The sequence below is a fragment of the Aegilops tauschii genome, chromosome 3 (genome assembly GCF_002575655.3).
Source record: "Aegilops tauschii subsp. strangulata cultivar AL8/78 chromosome 3, Aet v6.0, whole genome shotgun sequence".
Lineage (NCBI taxonomy): Eukaryota > Viridiplantae > Streptophyta > Magnoliopsida > Poales > Poaceae > Aegilops > Aegilops tauschii.
In genome coordinates this window covers 616,599,902-616,618,945 of record NC_053037.3, presented here as the reverse complement: position 1 = coordinate 616,618,945, position 19,044 = coordinate 616,599,902, and the positions used below count along the sequence as shown (strand labels likewise).

General features: G+C 43.1%; 1 long non-coding RNA gene across 2 annotated transcripts; it reads left to right on the top strand.

Annotated features, from left to right (window-relative positions):
- Positions 1–17,574: 17,574 nt before the first annotated feature.
- On the top strand, positions 17,575–18,520 carry LOC120962110 (uncharacterized). 2 transcript variants are annotated; one of them, XR_012205783.1, is made up of 2 exons: positions 17,575–18,128; positions 18,219–18,520. It is a non-coding gene; the product is annotated as an uncharacterized lncRNA (long non-coding RNA). The 2 variants fall into 2 exon arrangements; XR_005752941.3 differs by having other exon boundaries at positions 17,575–18,132.
- The last annotated feature ends 524 nt before the right edge of the window (positions 18,521–19,044 follow it).

Here is a 19,044-nt window from a genome sequence, read left to right as displayed (position 1 = left end):
CCAAGGACACACATGTGATTTTTCAACCCACTTTGGTGCACCGGAGCATGTGCATGCAATTCATATTTAGATTATGCACATTAAAAGTCCAGAAACTCAATTAATGTATAAAAAGGCCAAATGAACCCAAAATAATTCCAAAATTTAACAGGGCACTCATATAGTTCTATGTTGCCTCTGTAAATAAAATCAGGGGGGAGGCAGCGTATATCGTTTCGCACACAAAGGTGACACGTTCCCTCTCGGAACCACGAGGCTTGTTGAGAGAATCTCTGGTTTTGCAAGAGGCTTATACCAAAACTTGTCCCAATTCAGCCAAAAATTATACGTATGAAAACAGGGTTTAGATTATCCCAAACATCTCGCTACCTAGACCAATAATGTACTATGATTTGAATTCAACATAAAATGGATACAAATATTTGAATTGGAGAGCGTATGGTACATGTAGTTCATAGTGAAATATGATTACTGCTATATGTATGTTTTTTGTTATCAAGATAATATTTAAATTATTGTATAACTTGACAACAATCATATTCAAATAAGGAAAAATTGATTCAAATTTAGTCCATATGGTAGACGACAATATATATGTTCACATGGTGGAGTAAAATGTTCATATAGGATGGAAGATCAAAATGTACGACTACATCAATTATAAACCGCAAGGTCACCTAACGATATATTTGAATTCAACATAACATGGATTCAAAAATTGAAATTCGAGATCATGGCATCTGTAATCATATAAAAAGGGACATTAATCTTTCTTTGGTGGGAATTGATTTGTTTTTTGTTGTTGTTGAGGGAAGTGCGAATCGATTTGGTACTGTGCAGGGTAATCTTGTTCTCCTGATTTTTTTACATTTTTCTTGTAGTTTTTTCAATGGCATCTATAGAAATATAGTAAAAGGGGACATGACTCTCTTGTGTCTTGTATGAATTGTTTTTTTTAGACGTTAAGTTTGTTCTGCCGAATAAGGAATCCGCACCTTGTTATCCCGAAATTTTCAAGCTCGAGTATCTTTTGTCTCACCTGCTTTGAAACTCCCGCTTCTTCAACCCGCGCCGCGCCTTGTTATCCCGAAATTTGGACACGCGCGAGAACTCCCTCCTCATCCGAAATCGCTCCCGCAGCCCAGACACGCGAAATCCCCCTTCTACCCCTCAGCCGGAAAGGAAGCTCCACGTCGCGGTGTCAAAACCGGTGGGGGTACGCTGGTAACTTACCCTACATTTCGGACAAGCGGGTCCCTAAGCTTGGCTCCCCCTCCCCCTTCGCCCCCCCATTCGTACACCGAGGCCGCCAAAACCCGTGAAACCCCACGCTCCTCCGTCGGCCTCCCGACCGCCGCCCAGCCGGAGACTCTTCCCCGACTACGTCGTCCACTGCAACAGCTCGCCGTCCCTCGTCCACCGCACCGGATGAGGATCCATTGTCGATCTCGTCGTCCCGCCAGATCAGCCGCCCCGTCCTCCACCTCCAAGGAGCTGCCCCGACGTTCGCCTCGTCTATCGCGCCACCTCAATCCCCATAGCGCCGTCTTGACCTACCCCACTGGAACCGCAGCACCCTCACCAATTCCTCCGATGAAGCCGAGGCCAACTCAGCGCCACCAAGGAGGTTCTGTACTCACCGCTGCATTTTATCTTTTATTCGATCTCACGGGGCTGCCGGTGCTCGATACCGAGCAGACATGGCGTGTCTCCATCGACGGCGCCGTCGCCGGCCACATCATCCACGGCGTCTCTCCCCCATGCCGTTGCTTCCTCGGCGGTGACTTCCACAACGGCACTAGCTGCAGCTGCTCTGGCTCTCGCTCGCGCTACGGCTCTGTTCTTGCTGTCGGCCGCGCTGTTGCACTACTCCTGCTTTCGTTCATGCTGCTGCTCTGCTCTTGCTCTCGCTTGCGCTGCTGCTGCTGCACGACCTCCGACAGCTACAGGAGTTGCTGCTTTAGCACTCGCTCGCGGTGTTACTGCACGACTTGCTCTCTGCTAGTGCATTCCCTGCTCGAGCGTCTGCTGATTTAGATCACTGCTTCTCTGCTACTAGTGCTCGAACGCCCAAAACATCTATTGCAATGCTCTGTTACTAGTTCAATCAGTTTCGACGGTAAAATTTAGTTTCGACTGTGAAGTTCATTTTCTTCAGTTAAGTTCAGAGTGAACAGTACTTACAGCATCTGTCGGAGCGGCCGTGGCGCGGCTGATGCGTTTTACATCTAGCACTTTTTGGTGATGTATTTTACATCATCTATTGCAGATGATATTGGGGTCCCACTTCAGATTAATGTTGTCTGTCTTGTCATGCTTCAGCCTCGTCGCCGTACACCTTAGCGGAGCTGCTCCAACGACGGAACCATCCATCACAGCGGAGCAGTACCCTCGGCGCCGTTTCCAGAGGCCTCGGATCTTCTTCCCCACCTCCGACAGTCACACCAGGATCATCACCATCCTCCACGTCCAACCCAATGATGCTGAGGTCCAGAAGGCTATGCCAAAGAGGTTGTACACTCGTCGCATCACTTTGTTTCTCCATTCCTCTGTTCTTCCAATTCATGTGAGCCAAACACCCAGGTTGACTGAAATCCTATGTTTCCAAATGCTCTATTTTGCATGTGCATTCCTATCCTATTCCTGTGTTTTTCCTGTCCCTGTGTTTATAGAATCCTCCAATTCTAAGGAGCCCTTACAGATTTACTTCATTTTCAGATAGGCGTCAAAGAAAACTTTGTGTGTTATGTCCTGCTCCTGCTGTGCCGTTATCCACCCCACCTGAGGTGCACCATCGACAGAAGCATTCACTGCAGCAGAGATCCCCCCTGCAGACTTCCTTTCGCCGCCTTAGATCATCTTCCCCGTTGCCGGCAGCCATGCCAACTGCATTACCATCATCGACTGAGCAGATGAACCCGAGGACTACACAGTTCCGGAAGAGAGGTCGCAGTCTTTCGTGTTTGCTTACGTTATACATCGGTTATTATTACCTGCTACTTTATCGTTCAATCTTGAGTTTTGAATTGCCCATGGGTCTCATATCGAGCCAGCAACGAATAGTATTTGTCTACTATCTGGTTCATCTGGGGTCTTCTATGTGGTTCACGTTGGGTGGGCAACAAACAATAGATGATCCATTGTCTATCTTTTTAAACTGAAGCTATAATCTACCTGCTATCATTAGTTTTGGATCCATCCACTCGTTTGCTACCATCAGTCTTGATTTTTGCATGCACCCCTTAGGCCTTACAAAATCTAACTATTTTTTTATTATGCATGTCAGATATTGTACACAATTGTACTGAACATGTAGAGAAAACGAGAAGACCGTTGCGTGCGAATAATGTCATGCAGACGCCGCTCCATGGTGGGCGAAGTGCCCCCCTCCTGCATTTCCAGATTGTATTCCAGAGGAAGATAACTGTTCAGATGGAGATTCAGAAGGAGCCGACCACGCATGTTTACCACCTGAGGTGTTTGCTCTAACCTGGCATGCTGATGTTGGTCATATCATGCATATGGCGCCTTGCATTGCTTACATTATACATCTTATATGTCATCAGCTTAGTTTAGATTTGCTTTGTGTGAATGCCACCTGTTTGGTTTCTATATCATACTCCCACCATTCCTAAATATTTGTCTTTTTAGAGATTTCAACAACTGACTACATACGGAACAAAATGAGTGAATCTACACTCTAAAATATGTCTATATACATCCGTATGTGGTAGTCCATTTGAAATCTCTAAAAAGACAAATATTTAGGAACGGAGGGAGTATATGGGAATTATGCAATGCCATCTTCTTTAGCCAGGCATCATATACGTGAATCATGCAATGCCATCCTGTTTAGCCAGTCATCGTATATGTGAATTGTATTGTGCCATATTTTTTCCCATAATGTATTCCATTTGTCAACAATGTTTATACATTCATCTACTCTTCCCGTGCATCAGCCATTTGAGTCGGTCATGGGAAAATCTGGAGTGAAAACAAGGTCTTCTGAGCAGTCAGTGCTACCTGTCGATGCAGATTTCTTGCTGGTTACAGATAGCTCCTCAGAGGAGGATTCAGAGAGAGATGACCAGTCGTATCCCCCCCCCCCCCGAGGTGCATGCTCTAACTTGGCTGGGTTATATTGCTCATATCATGCATATGGTGTCTTGCATTGCCATGCCATCTGCTTAGATTAGACATGCTTTGTCTGAATGCCTCTTGTTTGCTTTCTATATCAGATATGTGAATTATGCAATGCCATGTTTTTCAGCCAGTTATCATATATGTGAATTATGCACCGCCATGGAGCCAGGCATCATATATGTGAATTATCTCATGCCATCTTTTTTTCATTACGTATTCCATTTGTCGACAATCTGTGTATATTGAACTACTCTTCATGTGTATCAGCCATTTGAGCCGGTTATGGAAAAATCTGGAGTGAAAACAAGGTCTTCAGAGCAGGCAATGGTACCTGTTGAAGCATATATCTCGATGGTTACAGGGAGCTCCTCAGAGGAGGATTCAGAGACAGATGACCAGTCCTATATCCCACCTGAGGTGTATGCTCTAAGTTGCAATGTTTATATTTCTCATATGATGCATATGGTGTCTTGCATTGCTCAGTTTAGACATCATATGCACAATATTGAATTCTATCTGCTTAGTTTAGAGATCATACATGCGAGTGCCAGCTGCTTAGTATATGAATCAATTATGTCAATTATATCATGCCATCCTGTATACTTAGACAACATGTATGTGAATTATTTCATCCCAACCTATTTTAGAAAGACATCATATAGTTTTGTCATGTCATCCTGTTTAGGTACTCATCATATGTTGAATTATGCCATTATATCCTGTTAAGTTATCCATCATATATCTGAAACTGTGTCATGCTATCCTGTTTAGTTAGGCATCATATATGTGAAATTGTGTCATGCTTTCATGTTTGGTTAGACAACATATATGTGAATTACCACATCTGTCTATCATACAATATCTGTACGTTCAATTTCTTTTCTTGTTTATCAGCCATTTGAATTGGAGGGGGTGATGGCAGTATCTAAGGGAGCAAAAACCCGTTCTTCACAAAAGACAGTGCTACCCGTTGATGCAGATAGAACCATGGTTGTACTGGCCCACAAACTAGCCCCACCACACATAATCGAGGCTCTTCCAGATTGCACACTTACACCGTTGGGCAGAGAACCAGCTACAACCCATCTAACCGCAACCCCAGCGGATAGTAACCCACTTATAGTTGACAAAGCACCATGTCCACCACAGAGTACCCCCACACGAGCAGTTTGTAAAGCTACTGCAGTGCCCAAAGCACGAAGACCACCACAGCTAACCCAAACTCCACGTTTAAAGAAGAAGAGCAACTGTTCTCAGGTCAGATTCCGTAGCTATGGTCCATACTCCTTTGCTGTTGCATCACTGTATTTACTCATACCAACTACTTTCGAATTTGAAGGATCCAATTGAAACTCCAATGGCGCAACAGGTATGTTTTAAACCTATTTCTTTAACTGGATTGCTGTTCTAACTTGTTGCTCTATGTTGATTTCAGTTTAAGTTGTATAAACAGTTATGTTCTCATGTGATGCACATTACAAGTGCTGCCAATGCTGTGTAGTTTCTCACACTTATATTCTGTCTATGCTGCTGTGTCTTAAAAATATATGAGTTGAACTGTGTCTCTATCTTGATTAGGGAACATAAACTAGAATGATATGGACAATACAGTGACCATAGTACATAGATATATGTTTGTTTCATGTTGTTATCCTGTCCACCTTACTACTGAACCGGTTTACCAAAATGATTTTCGTATACTACAAGCTAAACTTGTGATGTGTCCGCTTGTTTGTCTTGTAGTATGCAAACAGAATATTGGAGAAGAGCACCCCACTATGCAATGGTAGAGAAAGTAATGCAGATAAGGTTCAAGATAGTGAGACAACCCTGTTGGTCTCCAAGAAAGGTGATAAAAACGATCTTGTAGACAGTGAGAAAACCCCACAGTCCTGCGTTGATGTAGTGTTCGAGTTACTGGCCAGTACCGCTGGCACAAGCTCTTCGAACTCGCTGCCTGAATCACTTCGGCTTCTTCAGTCTCAGCTACAAGCTGAAAGGCATCAGTCAGCTGTGCTGCGGCAAGAAGCCGAAGGACTGAGGAAGTCCCTGCAGAATTCAGATGCGTACTTTCTTGTGCAACAGCAAGCGCTGGAGGATTTAAGCGCCAAACAAGAGAAAGTTAATAAGCTTGCTAAGCATCTTGCCAGCATTATGGGTACCCAGGATATTGTTTCTTGAACTCTTCTGAAGTGGTTTCAGTTCTGGACTTGTTTTGCTGCGGTGTTTATATGCTGCTTTGTTCCCTATATTTGCACTGGTGGCGAACTTTGATGCCCAGTGGATGTAATATGTGTAATAGCCGTGATAGCCTAGCATAAGTTGCTTGCTTATTTATTTCCTTGTTGTCTTGTTTATTTGTTTGCTTGTAGTCAGTGCAGTTCTTTTTCCGCGGTTTGCTAGTGGCTGCAATAACCTATTTTTTAAAACTAGGCCACAATAACCATGGGCTAATATTTACTGTAGTGACACTGGGCCTCCTACGGGCCGTAGGAACAGTGGGCCTTCTACGGGCCGTAGAAACAGTAGGCCTTCTACGGGCCATAGAAACAATGGGCCTTCTACGGGCCGTAGAAACAATGGGCCTTCTACGGGCCGTATCATCAATGGGCCTTATACGGGCCGTATGATCGATTGGCCAAACATGGGCCAATAACAGGCCGCATTATGGCCGTAAACAGGCTAGAGTTGGAATCGTCCGTTCATGGGCCGACCATAACGGGCCATCGTTAATAGGCCGTATTTGATGACACTATGAAAACGGCCCAACGTATTAACGGACCACAAACGGGCCGATTGTAACCACGGGCTGAATTTGGCCCACAAGCAGAAAATGACAGTAACGGGCCGTAAGTAAACGAATGCTGGAAATGAGCCCAAGAATAAATGGGCTCTGAGAAGGCCGAAAGATAACATGGGCTGGAAACGGCCCAACGGAATAATGAGCCGTTAATGGGTATAAAGTGATACACTGTTCATTACGGGCCAGTTTCACCACGGGCCATTAATGGGTGTAAAGTGATACACTGTTCATTACGGGCCAGTTTCACCACGGGCCGTTAATAGGCCAAGAGTTACATAGGGCCTCATATGGGCCGAAAGACGTCATGGGCCATACATGGGCCAGAAGTGAAAATAGGCTGGAATCATATTGGATGGCCCAGATGACGCTACTGGGCCTAATTCGGATAGGGCGTAACGGGCCTTGGGTTAGCGGGCTGTAAATGGGCTATATGCGAACAGGCCGTTAACAGGCTTTCCATGGGCCGGCCCGCCACCTTTTGACCAAGTCAAACGGGCCGGCCTTTTCACAGGAATGGGCCTCTGTTGGGCCGTGCCACGTGTCAACGTATCATAGGCGCCTTCTGCCAATGAGTGGATGACATCTGTCCCAACGATGAGCCGACACGTGTTTCCTCCAGCCAATGATGATTTTACACGTGGAAAATCCCCATTGGTCGGGGCTGTTAACGGGTTATCGGATCCAAAACCCGACCCGATAGCTTAACGGCGTTCCGTTACGGTGGATGCCACATGTCGGTCACCCTTGATGAAAGCACTTCTGTGACGCGCGATTTATCGTCATGGAAGTGGACACTTCCGTGATGATAATTTTGGTAATGTCATGGAACACTTCTACGACAGCACAGGTATGACTATCTTGATTCTGTCATAAATTTTTCATGGATGTACATGCATGACAAAAAACGCGACCTACTGTGACAAACACGTATCATCACGGAAGTGTATTTTTTTTGTAGTGATAGGAAAAGACCATCGCTCGTCCCCGACCGCCACTCATAAGGAGGACAATCAAAGAACACCTCATGTTTCAAATTTGTTACATAATGTTTACCATACGTGCATGCTACGGGACTTGCAAACTTCAACACAAGCATTTCTCAAATTCACAACTACTCAACTAGCACGACTTTGATATTATTACCTCCATATCTCAAAACAATCATCAAGCATCAAACTTCTCTTAGTATTCAACACACTCATAAGAAAGTTTTTACTAATCTTGAATACCTATCATATTAGGATTATTTAAGCAAATTACCATGCTATTGAAGACTCTCAAAATAAACTAAGTGAAGCATGAGAGATCAATAGTTTCTATAAAACAAATCCACCACCGTGCTCTAAAAGATATAAGTGAAGTACTAGAGCAAAACTATATAACTCAAAAGATATAAGTGAAGCACATAGAGTATTCTAATAATTTCCAAATCATGTATGTCTCTCTCAAAAGGTGTGTACAGCAAGGATGATTGTGGTAAACTAAAAAGCAAAGACTAAAATCATACAAGACGCTCAAAGCAAAACACATATCATGTGGTGAATAAAAATATAGCTCCAAGTAAAGTTACCGATGGAAGTAGACGAAAGAGGGGATGCCTTCCGGGGCGTCCCCAAGCTTTGGATTTTTGGTGTCCTTAGATTATCTTGGGGGTGCCATGGGCAACCCCAAGCTTAGGCTCTTGCCACTCCTTGTTCCATAATCCATCAAAATCTTTCACCCAAAACTTGAAAACTTCACAACACAAAACTCAACAGAAATCTCGTGAGCTCCGTTAGCGAAAGAAAACAAAAGACCACTTCAAGGTACTGTAATGAACTCATTATTTATATTGGTGTTAAACCTACTCTATTCCAACTTCTCTATGGTTTATAAACTATTTTACTAGCCATAGATTCATCAAAATAAGCAAACAACACGCGAAAAGCAGAATCTGTCAAAAACAGAACAGTCTGTGGTAATCTGTAACTAACGCAAACTTCTGGAACTCCAAAAAATCAGCCAAAATAGGACGACCTAGGAAATTTGTTTATTGATCATCAGCAATTGGAATCACTATTTTATCACGTTCTGGTGATTTTTAACAATTATTTTTTTGAACAGAAAGTTTCTGGAAATTTCTGCAAGATCAAATAACTATCATCCAAGAAGATCCTATAGGTTTAACTTGGCACAAAAACTAATTAAAACATAAAAACACATCTAACTAGAGGCTATATCAAAGATTTATTCCTAAACAGAAGCAAAAAGCAAAAAACTAAAAATAAAATTGGGTTGCCTCCCAACAAGCGCTATCGTTTAACGCCCCTAGCTAGGCATAAAAGCAAGGATAGATCTAGGTATTGCCATCTTTGGTAGGCAATCCATAAGTGGCTCTCATGATAGATTCATATGGTAATTTTATTTTCTTCCTAGGGAAGTGTTCCATGCCTTTCTTTAATGGAAATTGGAATCTAATATTCCCTTCCTTCATATCAATAATTGCACCAATCGTTCTAAGGAAAGGTCTACCAAGAATAATAGGACATGAAGGATTGCAATCTATATCAAGAATGATAAAATCTACGGGCACATAATTCCTATTTGCAACAATAAGAACACCACTAATTCTTCCCATAGGTTTCTTAATAGTGGAATCCGCAAGGTGCAAGTTTATAGAGCAATCATCAAAATCGCGGAAATCTAGCAAATCGCACAATGTTTTGGGAATAGTGGAAACACTAGCACCCAAATCACATAAAGCATAGAACTCATGATCCTTAATCTTAATTTTAATAGTAGGTTCCCACTCATCATAAAGTTTTCTAGGGATATAAACTTCCAACTCAAGCTTTTGTTCATAAGATTGCATCAAGGCATCAACGATATGTTTAGTAAACGTTTTATTTTGACTATAAGCATGAGGAGAATTTAGCACGGATTGCAACAAGGAAATACAATCAATCAAAGAGAAATTTTCATAATTAAATTCCTTGAAATCCAAAATAGTGGGTTTAGCAACATCTAGGGTTTTGATTTCTCCAATCCCACTTTTATCAATTTTAGCATCAAGATCTAAAAACTCCGAATTCTTGGAACGCCTTCTAGGTAAAGCTGGATCATATTCAGTCCCATCATTATCAAGATTCATATTGCAAAACGAAGATTTAATAGGGGACACATCAATAACTTTTAGATCTTCATCTTTATTTTCATAGAAATCCGGTTTAGCGGCCATCTTATTAACTAAGGTAGCCTGCTTATCCGATATTTCAGCTATCAACTTCTCAAGACGAGCAATTTGGGATCTCAAACCATCAAATTCTTTAGACATATCATCGAGCTCTTTATTCATATAACTCATAAAGCTTTTTTGTTCCTTAAGCTCATTTCTGAAAAAATTATTATGCTCAAATTGAAAAACCATAAAACTCCTGACGTTGCTTTCGATCTCTTCTAATCTTTTAAGTGAAGATCACCAAATCTAGGTAGAGCCATCGTGACAACAGAGTAATGCCTTAAGCAAGATGACATGATGTAGAGGGATAAATTCATGCAATATGATAAAAAACCCATCTTGTTATCCTCGATGGCAACAATACAATACGTGCCTTGCTGCCCCTATTGTCACTGGGAAAGGACACCGCAAGATTGAACCCAAAGCTAAGCACTTCTCCCATTGCAAGAAAGATCAATCTAGTAGGCCAAACCAAACTGATAATTCAAAGAGACTTGCAAAGATAACTAATCATACATAAAAGAATTCAGAAGATTCAAATATTGTTCATAGATAAACTTGATCATAAACCCACAATTCATCGGTCTCAACAAACACACCGCAAAAGAAGATTACATCGAATAGATCTCCACGAGAGAGGGGGAGAACATTGTATTGATATCCAAAAAGAGAGAAGAAGCCATCTAGCTACTAACTAAGGACCCGAAGGTCTGAGGTAAACTACTCACACTTCATCGGAGAGGCTATGGTGTTGATGTAGAAGCCCTCCGTGATGGGTGCCCCCTCCGGCGGAGCTCCGGAACAGGCCCCAAGATGGCATCTCATGGGTACAGAAGGTTGCGGCGGTGGAATTAGGTTTTTGGCTCCGTATCTGATGGTTTGGGGGTACGTAGGTATATATAGGAGGAAGAAGTACGTCGGTGGAGCAACGTGGGGCCCACGAGGGTGGAGTGCGCGCCCCCTACCTCGTGGCCTCCTGGAAGCTTCTCTTACGTAGGGTCCAAGTCTCCTGGATCATGTTCGTTCCAAAAATCACGCTCCCAAAGGTTTCATTCCGTTTGGACTCCGTTTGATATTCTTTTTCTGCGAAACTCTGAAATAGGAAAAAATAGCAATTATGGGCTGGGCCTCCGGTTAATAGGTTAGACCCAAAAATAATATAAAAGTGGATAATAAAGCCCAATATTGTCCAAAACAGTAGATAATATAGCATGGAGCAATCAAAAATTATAGATACGTTGGAGACGTATCAGTCCCTCAACCAGGTTTGTCGTCAATACTCCAAAATCAACTAGGGGTGACACTAGATGCACTTACAATCTCCCCCTTTTTGGTGATGATGACAAACTGGTTGAAGTTTTCAACGGGGATAAAAATATGTGAAATTGTAAAGGATTAAGGTATTGTCTTCATAAGTAGCAAAAGGCTCCCCCTGAAGATGTGCATATAAGTAATTTGCTTTTGGAATGCAAATGCACACGACAGGTTGTACTTGTGGAGATCCTCTTCAACTTATGAAGACAATCCATCATGCATGATTAGATATAACGAAGATAATGACATGCATAATGAAAAGTGGATGTCTGCAGTATGACTTCGTGCGGAATTTATCATCGCACATGCGGAATTTATCATCGCATCACAGAATAGCAAACAAGTAGCAGACGACCATCAAGTTTAAGTGTTACAACTCAAAGAACCAAATGTATCAAAAGCGAGAGTTGTAAACACTAGGCAAAATATAAAGCAACCACCCATATGGACCCGCTTGAAGACTATCAACTCATATGCTTCTCCACCTTTTGTCAGTAAGGACCGAAAAGGTTTGAAGACATAGAGCCTCTAGTCGTTCCCAGAAGGAGTAGGTGAAGCTGCAGGGTCAGCGTCGGGGTTTGGCGGTGCAGAAGAACTTGGTGGAGTGTCGACACGCACTGAGGTTGGAGGTGGTGAAGTAGCATCATCTTGGTCATCAATGACTCTGGCATTCACCATGGCAGCTGAGGAGGAATAGTCAGAGTCTTCAAGAGAGGGAGTCCGACGCAAGATAGCATTCCTTGGAAGAGTGGAGTCGAACTTGAATCTTTCAGTGAAGCCATCATCTTGAAGATCAGCTTCAGCACTGAGCAAAGTTAAACTCTTCCAAGACCTCCGACAGGTTTCATGTGTGACAAATGCATTCTTGGTGGCAAGATTGCCAATACGATTGATGTCCACCAAGTGGCTTCGCATCTGCCGCTTCAGTCAGTAGTGATACTTATCCTATTTCTGATGTAGGGCGACGAGAAGCTCTCGGTCATTAACAACACGAGATCGCTTCCGAGGCCATTGAGCAATAGTGCTTTCAGTGGCTTCAGTGTTGGCACGGTGAGGGCCACGTGTATTGCCAGCCAAAGGATAAACACGAGTGATGGCCTGAACTCCTTCAATAAGCTGTGTGAAGCTTTAGTGATCACAATTGTGAAGACAAACAGGCTCCTTGGCAGGTTCTGGGTATATGGCTTCAACTGACATATCAACCTGTGGCAGAAATATGAGATGGTTGCAAGCAGAAGGCTGATAGTTGACAGCTGAATGAAGCTTGATAAGGCGCATAACCCATGGAGCGTAGAACTTCAGACCGAAGAGGTCAGAGCTAGATGTAGCTAATTGCCTGATGAAGAAGTCTTGAGCATTGAAGCTGATGCCATTGAAGATATAAAAGACCAATGTCTTCATCGCTCCCTCAAGCTTCGCTGCAGAAGAATGTCCCTTGATGGGCCATAGAGTTCGCCTTATGATACGATAGATCGTGCGGGGCAGATACTCTAGGTCTTCAACAAAGAATTCTCTTGGGTATTCAGCATCGTGTGGCAGAGGCTTCATCATGCTCATCATTTGGCTCATGTTGGGCGCTAGCTTACGAAAGATGCTCTCCAATGCATTGTGGTGAAGCTAGCAACCAGATTCGAAGAGTTCACCTGGAGTGGGCAGACCTGTAAGCTCAATGATGTCTAGAGCTTTGGCTTCGTGACGAGTATTGCCTATCATCCACTCAAGGACCCAAGTATTCGGATCCCTGTTGTAGCCGCGAATGTGGAGGGTAGCATAAAATTGTAGCAGAAGCTCTTCATTCCAATGCTCCTTATCAGTCACAAAGTTCAGAAGACCAGCATCACGGAAGCAGTCAAGGGCTTCTTCTAGGCAGGGCAGTCCAGCAATGGCTTCAGAGTCTAGACGCATATGTGGAAAGATACGCCCTTGGTCATAGAGAACACAGGAATAGTAGCTGCGCTGCTGATAGCTCCAGAACCGATCTGATGAAATCCTTGGCTTGGAATAGGGGTTCTTGGCACTATCAAATAAAGTGTTGTGTGCAATGAAGCCATTTGCATTGAATGACCCTGGTGAAGTGGCAGTACCTGGAAACCTTGGCAGTCTTGGCTTAGGCTTATGGACCTGAGGCCTGTGCTCGACATGATAGTCAAATTGAGGACCAGCAGCAGGTGGAGGAACCAGAATGGGCCATCTGACAGTGACCAGCTGACCCCGATCAAATGCTTGCTCGATGGTGTGTGGCCTTGGAGGCGGTACAGGAGCAGTGGTAGTGGCAGTGGCAATGACTTCAGGCTGCAGATATGCATTAGGTGTAGCATTGACTTCAGGTGCGATCACTTCTGGCACCACATTAACTTCAGGCGCCACATTAGCTTCAGCCATGACAACATCATCGGCTTCAGTATTGGTGTTGGTGGTCGCCTCAATGTTATCAACCTCCACTCGAGTAGCTGGAGGGTCGGACATGCTCTCCTCAAGAACAACTTCAGGGTTGGTTGGGGGTGTAGCAACACGTTCTTCTTCATCTCTTGGTTCTTCTTGTTCATCGGCTGATGCAGCCGGAATGTCTTCAGCCGCTTTGGCTTCAGAATCGGAGTTGTTCACAGTTGGAGAGGCTTCAGGAAAAACTTGGCGAGAGACTGATTGGTGCTCTTCTCCTTCTAGAACACTCGAAAGAGTGACTTGTGGCCTTGGTCCTTTGCGAAGCCTGCGAAACGCTGGTGACGCTTGTGGAGATGGAGTAGGTTGGGCCTCAAAGTCATCATCTTCAAGCACCGGAGTGGTGACTTGAGTTGGGGGAGTAGTTGGTGTTTCTTCTTGACGGGGGGAGTCTTGAGGGTGACCAACCCATGAATCATCCTGAGCGATTGGCGTCAAAGGACGACCAATGCTGATGAGTTCACTGTTCGTGAGAACAGGCAATGATACCACATTTTGCTCGATCTGAGGAAGGACTTCATCATCTTCTACATTGTCATGGTGACCAATGTCTTCAGCTGCGGTGGGGTCAACAGCTGGAATGTCTTCAGCTTCAGGAGCCTCTGTGGAAGCAGGCTCATGAACTATCATACGACGCTCTTGGAGTGCAGACGCAGGACGAGCAACATAAATCGGCTCGACGACTAGGGTCCCTGTGGGAGCAGCCCGATCTTTCTTCTTGGTTTTTCGCTTCTTAGCAGGTGGAGCCTCGTCAGTGGTGTTCTTGGTCTTGCGCTTTCTGGCTTCGGCTTCAGCTAACCTTGTTTTCCTGAGCTCTAAAGCCACTGTGGTGACCTTAGGCTTCACGCCTGTCATACTGGTGGGGAAGACAATGTGAGGTTCTTCCTGCCTGGATGCTTCAGCTGGGGCCAGAGTTGGCTTCTTTTTCTTAGCAGCCATCTTGGGGTCAATGCCAGGATGCCCAAGTGTCTTGCCACTACAAGGATATCCTCCATAAAGCAACACATATTTTACAACGTTTTGACTATACGTTGCAAAATTCACGATAGATACGCATATAAGCATTGTACCATATCTGTTGCAGGCTTGCAGCTCGTGACCTATTTTGACTGGCCAAACTCGAACAAAAGCCCAACACATATCTCTAGCCCGGCCCAAGTTGGTTGTCATGATTAACCTAGATCGTTCCCTGTCCCCAGCATCCCTTATTCCTCTCGAGCCTATAGGCTCCCTCGCCGGCCGCCTCCCCTCGACCTACCCTGCATCCCGGAGCGCGCCCCTCACCGCTCGCCTGAGATCCTCCGTCCCGGCACGCCGCCCCTCACCAGTCACCACTCTCCTGCGACCCTCCATCCCGGCGCACCGTCCCTCGTCACCACTCCCCTGATACCCTGCATCCCGGCGCGCCGCCCCTCGTCATCGCTCCCCTGCGACCAACTGCGTCTACTACCTCCGCACGGGGGCCTGCGGCTATGGGAAGAGCTGCAGCTACAACCACCCTCTCGATCGCGCCGCCGCGGTGAGCCGGGCCGCTTCTCTTGTCCCAATTTTGTTGCCCCCATCATGCTCTGCTTCACTTCAATCTAGTTGGGGATTGGTACTTACGACTTGCCAATCCCTGATAATGAATGACAGACTGAATTACAGCCGGTTGGTGTGGAGGGGAGCTTCCAGCTAAAGCCTCTTTCTGTGATTGAATTGATTCTAGTTGTGGCTTAGGAGCTTGTCACCAGTCCATGTTAGTGAACTTGATTGTGCAGTCTTTGGTTCCTGTTGTTGATTATGTGATTGACTGATTGTATAATAGGGCTTGTTGTCTTATTCTCGTGGTTGATGTTGATTATTCAAAGTTCCACTTTCTGCTTACGGTGCCACTTGCTTATGTTGTAGGCCTGATCATTCACACCGTCATATGGTCATATTTGTTTCCGAGACTTCAGAGCAGGTTACAATATCATTTTTCTCTACTAAGTAATAATTACCTCCACTCGGTGCAGAGAAATGCAATGGCACTCAAGCACTGAATATGTTGCAATGGACATGACCCCAAAACTTTCTCCCTCTCTTTTATTTGAGTCACAATTCAGTATTTTTTTTACATATTTCATTCACTTAAAAGACCATTTAGATCTTTGTGTTCTCTACTACTACAAACTGAGGAGCAACTTGACAGCTTTATGCAGCTCGGTCAACTAGGCCGCTGGGACGCTGGGGGAGAAGGACATCGGTGCAGAGCATGGCAAAGCCGAGTACTTGTTGGATCTGAGGGCTTCTGATCCACAGTTCTCCGCATGATCATCCATCAGCATCTAGTGACATTAACACTCAGCCGCATAAGGCTTTCTCCCCACTATAGTTGGAGTTCAAGAGCGTAAGGAAGGTAATCTGTTGATCAATTACTGTTGCTTGTCACAAAACTCTGAAAAATATTACTGAGTACATCTACAACGAGCTATGCTTGCCATTTAAAAAAATATGCTTATGTGAGCTGCGTGTCATATCAATTTTTTTATGCAAGAAGATCTTGCGATTTACTTATGATTTATGAACAGAAATTGTTTACTGCGTAACCCCTAAATACAGTAGAAGAGAAACAAATCTTATAAAACTATGCTGAGACGAGTAGTACTTATTTAGTCAAGTGACATGTTAGATAAAATTCCACACCTATTACAACTTATCTGACTTCTGTATTTTTTAATGATAGCTGAACTAGATTGTGTTCCAGGAATACAAAACCATGGATGTTTTCCATTTATTCACTTGGCTATTGGAATTTGATTGATGTCCCCTTCTCCTATTATTAACAACATATACCTACACGGTTCTGTCTGCTGGTTTGCCAAATTCTAGACACTTCTTTTGTGGTTCGTGCTTCCGCTTTATACCATGCTTGCCTACATCCGTAGTGTCACTCCTTTATTCTCTTGATGTGCTTTTCCTTTACAAGGAAGAATACACACCATGAGGAAAAGAGAAGTAAAATTGTAGCATATGGCAACTTTATAAATACTAACATGTTTCTGATTCATCATGAGGTCATGTACTGATGGATTGCAAAAAGAAAAAGAAAAATAATGTCAATTGTTTCTATATCACTTTAATTGGCATGGTCCATCTGTAGTGTCGTTCAATTATTAGACCACATTCAATATTATTTTTTGGATGCCTGCAACTTCCAACTAAATAGATCGCCGTATCGATATCTGATTTGTATTTGTAGTCTACAAACAAGACATCCTAATTATTTGTTCGAACATACTACAGTCCTGTTTTCTCTGCCGTGTCATCTCCTTTTCTTAATAATAGTGTCACTGCCTTTGATTTATCTGCTCAGATGTGCTATTTAGAGTTTGATCTGGATATATACTAGCTATTTTATTAGGAGTTGGTGGTAAAGATGAACTAATGGTTGATCCGCCCTGCTGTCCATGCTGTACTTCATGCAAAATCATTGGGTCGGTACTGGGAGTACTTCATTTATGATAGATCTTATGCTTCAAAGCTTCTTTTTATTGTCTAATATGTTTTATTTGCACTAATTTGGCAAATTTATTTTATCTTTTGGCTTAATATGTCCCAGGTATTGATATAGTAATATTTTTTTACTTGGTTAATGGTCAAACATACTGCTTCAGTATCTTCCGGTAGGTGCCTCAGAATTATGCAGTTGATCATACCATACTGCTACTTGAATAAAAATGTCTATCTTTGTGTTCTACATTGAAGCTATCATATGAAGTTTAATTATTTTCAGCGTCCATCACCAAAACTACTTTGTTTGTAGTGAAAGGCTTCATAGAATTTCATAGATGTTGCACATCATGAGATTAACCTGTAGATGTATTCATAACCATATAGTAGAGGGGAAGATGCAAACACGACATGTCTTGGCCTCTCAACCTTTTCTGTTATATGGCACGTTTCTATTAATTATTTTGCTTGACATGATTCTTTCAATGGTAACTTTGATTTTCTCTAACAGGTAGGAACAAAAGTATTTTTAATGAGCCTAAAAAATCGTAACACATGTAGCTCTTGCTACAGTTGTAAGTTGTGATCCTAAATTTGAACTTGATGGTGCTGAAATTACTAATGAATTCTGGGTAGTGCATGTTGATATGGCACTTGTGAAAACTGAAGATTGGGTACGGAGTCGCAAAAACTGCAATACTCTTGGTAATGCAGATTTGTTTTTGCATCTCAACCTTTGTAAGTGAGTAATATCCTCCCTCTATGACTACTTGCATCATGTCAATGCATTGTGTGTGTTAACAGTTCATTTTGTTTTTTTGTTTGTAGATTCAAAAGATAAATGGATGATTCTATTGGTGTGTGTGGCAAGTATACTACAAGGATGATGATGATGATGTTCCTGTTCATGATGATGAAGACGGATGGTGTCAGTTTTAATTAAGTTGTAGGGATGATGTTCCTCGATTGTGTTTTAGTTACGTTGTAGGGATGTTTATGGATGCTTTCAATTTAAGTTTCGCCGTCAAGAAACATTTAGATTATACTTCCATTTGGATGATTTTTCTTGTGTAATATGCACTATTGTAATCCAACAGTTTTATTTAATATATGATTTCTTCCTCCCGTGAGTATATTCTCTTGTTTGTCTTTACTGGAAATTCATATCACCATTATGTAAAGCACTAATTTAATTGCTGGCAATATGTATAAAAAATATTATTCATATTATATATGAACCACGTTGCAAATTCTTTGTTGCCAAGCCCTGGAACTTTGTTTCCTATACAATAAGCACCAACACATAGAAGTGTTGCACAAGTCCGTTTTATGTGTTGTATTCTTGCAACGGTCTCTTTTACCAACGATAATATAAGCGTTGCATTATGCGCTAGCAACGCCAGATAAGGCAACGCATCCTAAACCGTTGGTAAACACACTAATAACGCATATATGGTCTTCTAGATACGGAAAAATGCGTTGCTATAGGGGGGTTCCTGTTGTAGTGTGCGCTTCTCAGCTTCATTGTAGGCTTGAACACATCTGGCAGCCAAAGCTTCATGCGCTCTCGAGAACCTTTGGCTTCGTCACGTTTCTTGTGGAACGCCTCCTTGAGCTCATGCATCATTGTCTTGAAGTTTTGGACGTCTGTCAC